The 11,362-nt window shown below is 45.0% G+C and overlaps 1 protein-coding gene across 4 annotated transcripts in view; it reads left to right on the top strand.

Moving 5' to 3' along the window:
* Window positions 1-4,162: 4,162 nt before the first annotated feature.
* Window positions 4,163-11,362, top strand: part of Tmem200a (transmembrane protein 200A) — an 84,312-nt gene continuing 77,112 nt past the window's right edge. Inside the window, exon 1 of one of the 4 annotated variants that reach the window (XM_052751230.1) lies at window positions 4,163-5,034. The gene's annotated coding sequence lies outside the window, so the exon portion shown is untranslated. Of the gene's footprint in view, window positions 5,035-5,062; window positions 5,584-7,106; window positions 7,840-11,362 lie in introns of those variants that run through there. The other 3 variants (XM_052751232.1, XM_052751231.1, XM_052751233.1) reach the window with 3 other exon arrangements.

Here is an 11,362-nt window from a genome sequence, read left to right as displayed (position 1 = left end):
CAACTGTATGTGTGTACCAGTTTCTGTCAGTAGCAGAATTAAGACAGCCAGATATTTATGAGCATTTGGGAATTCAAACCACAAAATCATCTTGTTTTTATTTAATAAAAACAGACCTAATGTAATTATCAACCAATGACCTCATCTTTCTTACTCTAAAACATAATTACAAGCAGAAAAAAAAAAAACAGCTGAAAGAAAATTGGGTGGGGCTTAAATTTTTGTTGTATAAATTTATTGAAAGTAGCAGCATGTGATTAAGGGGAAACTGAAGACTACATTCTTTTTACAGTAGGTTGAAGGATATACCTTGCCTGTGTTTCCTGTTGTGAGCTTGTCCTGCCTTAATCCAGGCAGTGCTGCTAAAATGTGACCAAGAGGTTTGCTGAAAATAGGGCACATGCAAGACTAAGAAAGCTACAACTGCTACTTTATTATTATGAAATACTCAAATCCAGGTTACAAAAGCATATGACAACTGTTAGAAATGTATGAAGGGGGCTCAAAATACTCAGGCTAGTCAGTAGAAATCGGGATTTTGACCTACTCAGTTGACTCAAGATGGACGCTCTCAGTGGAATAGCACACAGCCAGAACCAACTGGAATGTAGCTAAAAGTGGCAGCACTTGGTCTGTTTTTCTGGAAGCGACTGAAATGAAGGATGCCATACGTAAGTTAGCTGCAAGGCAAGTGGACTGTGTCCTAATCCAGCACTTCCCAAATTCCGATGTGCAAGCCAAGACAATCACTATTGAGCATTGTTGGCTTGCAGAATGAGGTTCAGCAGGGTTATGCTATTCATCCTGAGGTCTCAGCTAGTCTATGTCCAATGATGTCGAGGACAAATCACAGGGAGTGGCCAGACACCAACCAACAAGGCCTGGTTCAGGACCACGGACAGCGGAACACGTGGTTCCAAACTACTATGTTATCCGCTGTTTGCATCAGTTCTCTATTTTGTGTGAACAGAATCTAACCACAAAAACACACAATCAGGATTTCTTTTAAGTATTTGGGTTGTTGCTGTCCATGTGGCGGTTGTCCAGTTCACACAAGCACATATCTGTGGAGAGGAAAGAACTGGAAACATGTCCCTTCAGCTTTTTTGCGCCCACAGACAAAAAGAACCTGAGCAGTTTATTACTTAGCACAGAACTAATGCTGAACTTATATAGTGTCTAACTACCGGCATGATGCTGACATCATCAAACATCTACCTGAGGGGAAGTAGCACTCTTGATTGCGTGTTTGTTGAACAGTAGTATCATCTGCTGCGGCTAACCCCTCTGAACGAGAGTCGAGACATAGCGAAAACCAAAAATATGAGGAAGTACTATTCAGAGTCGATGGGAAATGGGGTGAATGCAGTCTATTAAGATACGTAGTCCCACTGTCTTTTTCTTTCGCCTGTGTTCCTTCTACTTATGTCTTTATTCGAAGGATAGAATCAGAAAGGTCATTTTCTCATTTGACTTTATTTTTCTGTGCCCCTGCTTTGAAACGTAACCATGGCTGCTAGTGGTGGAGCTCAGGGGATTTCAGACTATCGACCTATTCCACAGTTTGATCCAAGTAGTTCAGTCGAAAGTCTAACAATTTCCTTTTCATTGGTCATTTCATTTTCATGCTGAGGACCCTCTTCTTAGGTCTGAGTGGCAAAAATGACTTAATTTCATCCAATTTGTCTAATGATTTTTCTCTTAGACTTGTACCTGATCTACATCTGGAGAGATTGTTCAGTGGTTAAGACCACTGGTGCCTTTCTAGAGGACTCATGTTGGGCATCTCATAATTGTATTTTGTAGTTCTAGCTCCTGCGATCTGGCTTCCTCTTCTGGTTTCCACGGACACCTGTACACAAATGGCATGTACATATACAGGCTCACACACATACATATTTTTTAATCTTAAAATTCCAGTGGTCATACTTTTCCATTCTGATATATGTTTTCATATTTCTTTAAAAGTGTCTTCTCACCCATCAGGTTTGCATGTTTATAATGTACTGAGTAAAACTGCTCACCTTCATAGACATTTTTTCTCATTACTTCTTGATACTGGGGAAAGTTCTCCTTTCTTTTGTTACCATAGTATTAAACACATTTGGTGAGTGGGTGTGTATTCAATTAAATGAACTGAGCATATAACAAGTCATAAGAACCTAATATATATTATTTTAACCTATCTTATAACAACATCAGGTATTTTTTTTCTACTCAAGGAATAAGAGAAATGACATTCAAATGCCCTTCAGGTAATTAAACTTCAATTAGCGAGAGCAGTGCTTTTTCTCTACTCTGTACCCATGTGATCTTTTAGGGTGGACTGGATCTAATGGAAAGTTACACATCTCAGAATGACACACTCACAAAATAATTATGTGTGAAGCACCGGCAGCTTTTACCCTGAGAAGTAGGGAATAGTTGATTCCCATCCATTATATTACAGTAGATATGCAGCTGCTAAGTCCAAAATCCATTACTGACATGGTATGCTCACTGGGCCCTTTTCAGATGTAAAATATTGGCCATTAGCAAAGATTAAATAATTTACCTGAGCTTGTCTTGAGCACTAAGTGCCAGAGAGGAACTGATGATTGTATCTTGGTGGTTGCTTAGACTACTGAACTGCAGATAATCCTCAATTTACAGGGTAATTTACTATTGAATTTTTCGAATACTAATTATTTTAAAAATACATTAAGATCATTTAATGTTGGTGATCTCACTTAGTCCTTCTTTTATTATGATGATTTGGCTGAATAATTAGAATGTAAGTTCGGATTGGTAATTATGATCAGTGGTCGTAAGAATGAGCTTTGATCTTCCTCCATGGTCTCCACCCGTTTCTGAGGACTGCCTGGTCATTTAGTGCCTACAATGTCTGGCTTGCCATTTTCAAGGTCTCATTGTACGTTTTAGATCATGCTCCCGGGGTGGGTATGAACCTGTTTCTCATTTACTGGAAAGTCAGGAAGAATTACTGGGTAGTGCCCACTCTCGGGGGCTTTAAGGAAAAGGAAAGATTCAGGACATTCTTTCAGAACAGGTAGAAGCTTAGTAGGCTCAACTCTTAATAGGGTTCCTTGAGAAATGCATTAGGAAACCTAAAGGAACTGAGCAAATGGCTTTGGGCCAAAGACTCCTGATGAAGGTGGGAGAAGCAGAAACCACAGATGGCTTGCAAGGTGACTCATTTCTCCAACCCCATCCCATCTTCTTTCATTTTTCAAAAGCATTTTGGTCATGCAATTTTACAAAAAGTGTTTAACCTCCAGATTGTCTAGTTGATGCAAGAAAATGTTTACTTTCATTGCCCATTTTCCCAGTATCTCCTCCCTGCCGTAGGATGCAACCTTACTGGCCTGTCGGACTCTAGGAGTTGCATTACATTCATTCATTTTGGAATGTAGAATTCTCCTTCCTTCTTTTTTTTTTTTTTTTTTTTTTTTTTTTTTTTTTTTTTTTTTTTTTTTTTTTTTGGGCATGGAATCCTGAGGAAGGAGATCAGTAGATGACTCACTGCAATAGCGACATACCACAGCAGAATATTTGCCTATTGCCTATGAGCTAAAAAACATCCAAAGAACTTGCAGGTTTACGAAACCATAGTCCAGCTAAGCTTGGTGTCCTTCAATGTGGTTGTTGGAATATGAAATTTTATTTACTTATTTATGACCCTTCAGCAAGCGTCATCGCTTTAGTCTCTTGCAGAAATGCAGGTAACTATCATTTCACTTTATGGACAAGACACGATCTCCACTCACTGATACTTTTGGGTAACTTGAAGCCTTTATTGGATTTGATATCTGGAGCAGACTCATTTATTCTAATTCTTAGGACGCAATTCGGCCCTCTCCCCCAAAAAACCCCATGCCCAGAGCACCCCACCCACCCACCCAACCAACTAGTCCACTCTACAGGATCTAACTTCCCAGGATGCTAAAGTAGTTTAATCCCCTGGGGGCTCAGAGCATGCAATATCCCTGGGGTGGAGGGAAGGTGGGCGTTTAAGTCTGATTGTGTTAGCACAGCACCCGTGCAGCCGCCAGGGGGACCCCGACCAGCCCAGGCTGCATCTGTTAAGAAAGCATCGGAGGGGCGTGGAGCCGAGGGTCCTATGGCTTCTGCTTCCAGAAAACACCGAGTGGGCCGGGGATCTCCAGTTCTTATTGGGACAGGAGAGGCGGGGATCTCCCTCTCTGGACCCCGGGTCCGGCAGTGGTGAGAGGCGAGTGGGTGTGTCCGCTTCCGCCCGCTGGCCTTCAGCCGATGCAGAGCGCCTGGAAGCGATACTTTGTTCCCGAGATGGGTTTTGTGTGCGCGCCCTCCTGGCTCTAGAAGTACAACTTTGCAGCCAGGGCGCTGGGCGCCTGGGTTGGGGTCCGGAAGGAGAGGGGCCGATCCGGCAGGCGGTTCCAGGCACAGCGGCGTGGCAGGGCCGGCGGAGTTCCCACGGGTCGTGGGCGGCGGTGCGATTGGCACCGTCTGGGTCCCCGGCTGGCGGCGACGCTCCGGGAAGCCCGTCTCCGCCCTCGCCCCCGATCCTCCTCTTGGGAGGTGGGGAGAGAGTTCGGGGGCTGGAATCCATCGGGAACCGAGCCCAAAACTTTCCCCGAAGCCCCGCTTTCCTTTTGTCTTTCTTGGCAGCGGGGCGGAGACGCCTTAGTTGCGATCCGCTTGTCCTGCCTGGCCTCGCTCGCCTTGCCCCACCGGTGCCCTGGGAGGGCAGGGGTGCTGGGACTCCGCGCGTCCGATGGCGGCGGCCGCGTCCCCCAGATGCGCGAGTCAGGGCGCCCGCACCCCGGCCTGACTCATCCTCCCGCGGTGACCGCGCGCGGCGTCCTCAGCTTGAGCCCCGCGGGGATGGGGAGTGAGACCGCGGCTGCCCGCCGTTGCCCAGATTCCGCCTGACGCCCCCGACCCGGCCGCCTCCCACGCTGGTCCCCGGAGGCGCACGCCGTCGCGACAGCTGCGAGAGCGAAGAGCCCCAAGAGACCACCCAAGACACGGGAGACACGGCGCTCAGGACAGGTGAGGGGACCACCGGGGCGCTGAGGGACTTGCAGAGATGGGTGGGCGAACCCTGCAGCGGTACTCGGGGCTTCTGCAGCCCCCCTCTCCTCCCCTCCGCTTTAGCCTGCAGAGTTAGGGGGAAACACTGACTCCCAAAGTTTGGGGAATGAACCAAGTCCGCCATCAGTTCCAGACTTCTTGGTTCCCGGAGCACAGGAGAGGTGGTGCCGGGCAGCGTGTGAGCAGCCGGCTTCTGCGAGCGCCTGGCTCCGTGTCGTCTTCGAGCTACACCCTCCTTTGTCTAGGTTCCAGAGTCAGCATTCTTTGTGGGGATGTCTATGGCGTTAATCTGTGGTAGAACAAAGTGTGGGCAGAGGTTCTTAGAACAGCATTTCAGTGTGGTCTTGCCTACATAAGAGAAGCGAAGAGGAGAGGCAATTATCCGTAAGATTCAGCAACGGCTCTCCTCCCCACAGAGTCTGCCTTAAGTGAAAGGACTCGAAAGGTTTGCTCCATTGATTGTTTTGCAATAATTGATTGTTCATGCCAACGTTATGCGTTGTGAAGGTACAGGAATTTCGTGTTTGCTGCTTTTTTAAAAAAAAATTCTGAAATGTGTGTGTGCGTGAGAGTGTGTGTGTGTGTGTGTGTGTGTGTGTGTGTGATAAAAAAATGATTCATTGTTCACTACCAGGCATTGATAATGTCAGAGAGAACAGCAGATATGTAGATGCAATTAAGTAACTTGAATCAGAATCTGTACTCGTTAATCTGATAGGTAGATAATTGAGTAACAGGGTTTTCAGTCCCTGTACACCTTAGTCTGGTGTATTTCAAAACTAAATATGCCTGGTTTACCCCCGCGCTGTCTTTTCTTCTGAAGACCTTCAGTGGTTGACAGCAGGAACCGGTTCAGGAATCGGCAAATGTAATTTGTATCGAACTATTTCCTTTTTGCAATCAAACCAAGTTTCGCAGCGTTTTGTGCGTAGATGTTACCAGTGGGCGCGAAAGCTGTTTCCCGCAATAATAGTGTACCATTTGCTGCAGGATGAAAACACGTCCAATGACCTTTTGTTTCTGACTTGACTGTTGGTACTAGGACATCTTATCATTTTGCTGAAAAGTAGAACGTATCTTGAAACTTTTTAAGGCCCACTTTATTTCCACGCTGTTGGTTCCCCACACTGAAAGCATCTGCTGGCCGTTCCCTGCCTTTCAAACAGCTCAAGTGAGGAATTGGGCATTCTTCTAAAAGAAAAACCAGTGCTTCCATTAAGTGGAAATGGTCCCTCAACACTTTAGCGATTTAATGTTGCATTTTGAATCTTAAAAATGTATACTGGGGTGTTAATAACTTTTCTTTAACAATCCTACCAGATACCTTATAATTATGAGATAATTTGTAACCAGGGCTATAATTACCTTTGTATCTAGGCTGGGAAAGTCTTTAGTAGGAGAGAGCTGGTATGTCGGAAGGGTCTGAATGTTAGATCCAGAGGGCTGGCACAGAGTAACTTAACCTGTTGCTTCTGAGGCTGGCCTAGGTAAACACAAAGTATTCATATGACACCTGGAACCAGGAAGGGCTGGAAGCTCAGGAGCCCCTGGTGAGGGGAGATTGCTGTTCTTGTCGTTTTAAGGTAGCACAATTTTTAGATACGCTTTTGAATGTGCCAAGAGTTGGACTGCTGCATTTGGACTTTCATAGTTTCCAGATTTTGACAATGGCTCATTGGACACAGAAAGAGAACTTCTGACATCAGGGGGAGTGAATCTGAAATGATTGGCTAAGCTAGATCTCACCAGAACTCAATAAAAAGAAAAAGAAACTCATACTCGGTCTGTGGAAACAAGAGCAAAAACAAGCAAATGTCACCTTTTGCATTTCTTAAGAAAATGGGATTTAAAAAAGTGTTCACAGGAAGTCAAAAGTTATTACATTGTTTATCAACCAGAATGTAAGGGGAAGAAAAACAAATCTGAGATGAGGTGAATCTTTGATGTTCTCCAGGAATACGAGGCTTGCAGTTTTATCAAGTCTATTTGCTTGTCCCTGGACTGAAGATGGGTTTTGTCTGCTAGTGTCTGACGCATACCCAGTCGCTCAGAGCACCGATGAGCACTCACTGAGAGGTCGTCCAACAGAGGACACCCCACAGGAGTTAGGCTGGTGAGGAGGAGTCTGGTAAACATAGTCCAGACTTTGAGGCATGTGGAGTGTTGGAGTGTCTGTGGACACCAGGAGACGGGTGCAGACTCCAGAGCAGTTCAGGCAGATCCCAAAGGATTACGTAGCCTTGGATAAGTTGTTTGGCCTTTCTGGTCCCTGATGTCCTCATCTGCACAGTGACCTTGGATTGGAGACCTTTATATCCTCTTAACTAATGCTATAAGATGAGTTCTGGTGGAATTAAGGATACGGGGGAAAAATCTGAATGTGAGGGGTGTATGGCTTGTAGTGTGAGGGATGGAGGAAGGCAGGGTATAAGATTGCCGGATGTGGGGAAAGGATAATGCCTGCCAGCTGGAAATGAAAGCAATCTAGCCCGGGGCATGTGGTCCATCATGGTGATCCCAGTTGACAGTAAAATCAAATAGCAAACACCAACTCTCACTCGGTGCTTGTTGATTTTTCCATGAGTTTTCACAAATAATAGCAATTGATTTTCCTAACAACCTCCAGAGGTAATTAGAGCAGAAAGGTGATAGAGGCCAGGCTGGTGCTACAACGCACGTTAGCAAAGTGCACTCTATTGCTTCTCTGCATGGAGATAGAAGAGACACTAAGCATGCCTTGGAAACCCTGAATAAAGAAGAGAGGTAAGCTTGATGTCTGACTTTAATGGAGGGTTGAATTTTTCAGTGAAAACTATATTCTAGAAGACAAAAATGCCTGGTTATGAGTTTGAGAACATCTGGGATGCTTTGGGTTCTGACCATTGGTGTTTAGTCTGGTTGCTCCTGTTTCTACCCACTTAACCCCTTTCCCCTTTCCTGAATGAGAAGTGACTTATCACTGGGTCCTTGATAAGACTGTTCCAAGAACTCCAAGTGCACTGTAAAAAGGGAAATACCTACAAATTATATAAAGGCGAGGATCTGTGGACCAAGTCACTGTTGGTAGGATATGTAGGAACAAGTCCTTCTTTGGAAACTTTATCACTAGAGGGGAAGTTACACAGAAAAACAAAACAAAAAATACGAGTATTACAGAGTAGGAAAACAGGGGAGAACTGTAGGTCCCTTCCTGCTGTATCTGCTCCCCCTGTTCTGAACATCACATTGCAAAAGATGGCCCAGTACCTCTGCCATCGCTACGCTTAGGATTTCTGTGAGTTGGTCAAGGATTCATTTGATTATATGCACATGTAACTAGATTAGGCCAGAAAGGATTTGCTGGCTGATGTGAATGGAAAGTCTAAAAGTGGATCTTGCTGGTGGAATCCGAGATGCATGTGACTTTGTCTGGATTCTTTCTCTCCTTATTTCTTAGCTCCATTTCTCTCTGGATCAGTTTTATCCAGAGGTCTTTCTTTGTGAAAAGAAAGTCACTGTCAGTAGCTCCAAACCTGTGCTTTCAAGTTGAGATCCATAAGAAAGAGAGAGATCCTGTCTCTTCCACGTCTCATTTATACCTCTTGGAAGGATTCTTAGATTCTGGCTTCAATGGCCACAGCATTAGTCCCTACGTACAGTAGAGAGTGTCCTGTGGTAACCTGGATTAGGATATGTGCCAGACTCGTTCTGTGTGTGGTTTTTGGTAGCACACAGATGCTGATGGGAAGGCGACGGCTGCTTCTTGATTGACAGTTCTGTAAAGATCACAGAGAAGTGGTACACAAAGAAAATGGTGCTCCAGATAAAAACAATGCACTTGTTACTATGTATAATTGTTCTCACCTACACAGTGATGCATACTTTGCACATAGGCAAGTCTGGCGTCAAAGTGTGCAAGTGTGTGGAGGCCAGAGGTGGACATTGGGCTTTCTTCCTCAATTACCTTCTCCAGGTTAATATTTCAGACAGAGTCTCTCACTGAATCTCCATTTCACCAATTGACTAAACTGGCTGGCCAGGGAACTTCAAGAATCTGCCTATCTCTGCTCCTCACCCCAGCATGGACCTCAGACCCATGCTGCTATACCCAACATTTTTTTTTGGTTTTTCGAGACAGGGTTTCTCTGTGTAGCTTTGCGCCTTTCCTGGGACTCACTTGGTAGACCAGGCTGGCCTCAAACTCACAGAGATCCACCTGGCTCTGCCTCCCGAGTGCTGGGATTAAAGGCGTGCGCCACCACCGCCCGGCCATACCCAACATTTTACAGGGGTGCTGGAGAGCCAAACTCTAGTCCCCATAAATGCATAGCAGCACTTTACTAACATCCATCTCCCTAGGCCCTAAACTACTGGTGTGGCAGGTCCCATGGGCAAGGTTTAAGTCATTATAGTATTTAAGCTTCTCAAGAGTCTAAAGTGAGAAAACCGAAAGCTGGAGGAGGCGAATTACCAAGTCAAGATTTTGTAAGCACTAAGTGGTAAATCCCGGATTCCAGCTCTCAGCCTGATAGCCACAGCCTATGCTATACCGAGGTGCAATATCATTTCTCAAGGCCAATGTGGGGTACATTGTAATAGACCAAACTGAATGGCAGGCTCAGTAGACTTTCTTGTACGCAATCTAAGTGCCAGACATGAGTGTCCTTCAGATGGCACAGGACAGGATTATTTATGCAAAGTTGCCAAGCATGTATGCTCACAGACATATCAGACAGGGTGTCAAGGTGAGGCTCCAGCAAAGCGTTCCCATGTACAGATTCTTGGTGTGGAACTTGGCATAGCAGCAAGAGGCAGGGATGGGGGCGGGGCCGGAAGAATGAACAGGTGGGCAGATCAATAGAGCAGCTACAGTTTGATTGTTGGCCTGAGAACAGGAACTCGGCCATATGTCTCCACTTTACCCATCTTCCCTAGGTAAATCAATAGAATATGAAAGAGGCATCTCCTCAGAGGGAGGGGGATTCTATTCGCTGTCAGGCATTGTGTGCCAAGAGAAGCTGACATTTGCAGTGTATTTGCCATGCACCTTAGATGTACAGGATCTCACTAAATCTTCACTACAGCCTTGGAAAGATAAGTATAATCTACATTCCCTTTTGGAGCCAAGGTATGAGGCTCAGAGAGGTTAATATTATTTGCCTGAACTCCTGGAGCCAGACAAGAATCTGAAGGAGCTGGCACAGAATCCCAGATCTGTCAGAATCTGGAATTCATCCTGGATTTTCAGGGAGTCTCTCTGGTCCTAGCAGGGCAAGGTCAACTTCAAGTCCAAGTGACAAATAGGGAGTCCTGCAGATATCTGGTTATGAAAGAAGACAGTGAGGTGGGTGACCTTTAAAACTCGTAAGTATGAGAGCAGGACTGTGTAAAGAGTTGGCCTGCAGAGGTGTGTTTGACTTTGTCAAAACACAATTCTCTAGTAGGACCTTTCCTCTAATACAGAGTTCCTATCACCATGCAGGGTGAATACACCAGCAGGTTAGATGCTTGAGAGGTTAATTTTAGTCATTGCTTTCAGTTACAGACAAGGACATCTCTGCCAATGGCCATGGCCTGAAGTTACCTTCAAACATGAAGATTCTTTGCTTAGAAAGATGGAAAGTAAGAAATAGACACAGAGGACAGAGATTGAGAGAGAGAAAGTGACCAATGACATGTTGAGTAAAGTAGATACATGGAACATCCTAGTTACATAGTATCACCCTAAGGTCCTACTTGAAAGGCTATACTATGAAATATAAATAACATTGCCATTCTACAACAAATGCAAAAGAAAACTTTTATTGATTTAGATGTATGGATAGATGTAAGTGCAATTCACTCAGTGTGTTTGTGTGTATGTGCTCATGTACACACATGCATGAGAAGAGTAATGAGATATATGAAAATTAATTTATTTGTGAGAATCTTGTAGCCTATTTTGGAAAGTGAGGCTCAAGGAATTTTTCAGAGTAACAGAGAGCACAGAGCTAGCTACTGTTATGAAATACACAGCCACAACAGCTGAGCATAAATGCTATGAAGACGGAAAGGAATAGGACATCTGAAATGCAGGTCAGACACCAGAGGCTTCCAGCAGGAGGGAAGGGCGGGACTGTGCATGAGCAGAGAAGAAGGAGGGCATCCGGTGCTCTGCAGCCAGAAATCACCAGGACTTCCCTGGAGTTGAACAAATTATTGATTGCTCATTAAAAAGAGGGCCAATGTACACAGGGGAATGAGAGGTGTCTCAGTGGGAGAGAGTTGGGCATTACTGATACGATGTTGGCCAGGGTTGTGGGGTTTG

The sequence above is a fragment of the Peromyscus californicus genome, unplaced genomic scaffold, assembly GCF_007827085.1.
Source record: "Peromyscus californicus insignis strain IS unplaced genomic scaffold, ASM782708v3 Scaffold_22__1_contigs__length_63687245, whole genome shotgun sequence".
NCBI classification, from domain to species: domain Eukaryota; kingdom Metazoa; phylum Chordata; class Mammalia; order Rodentia; family Cricetidae; genus Peromyscus; species Peromyscus californicus.
This window is presented reverse-complemented; position numbering and strand designations above follow the sequence as displayed.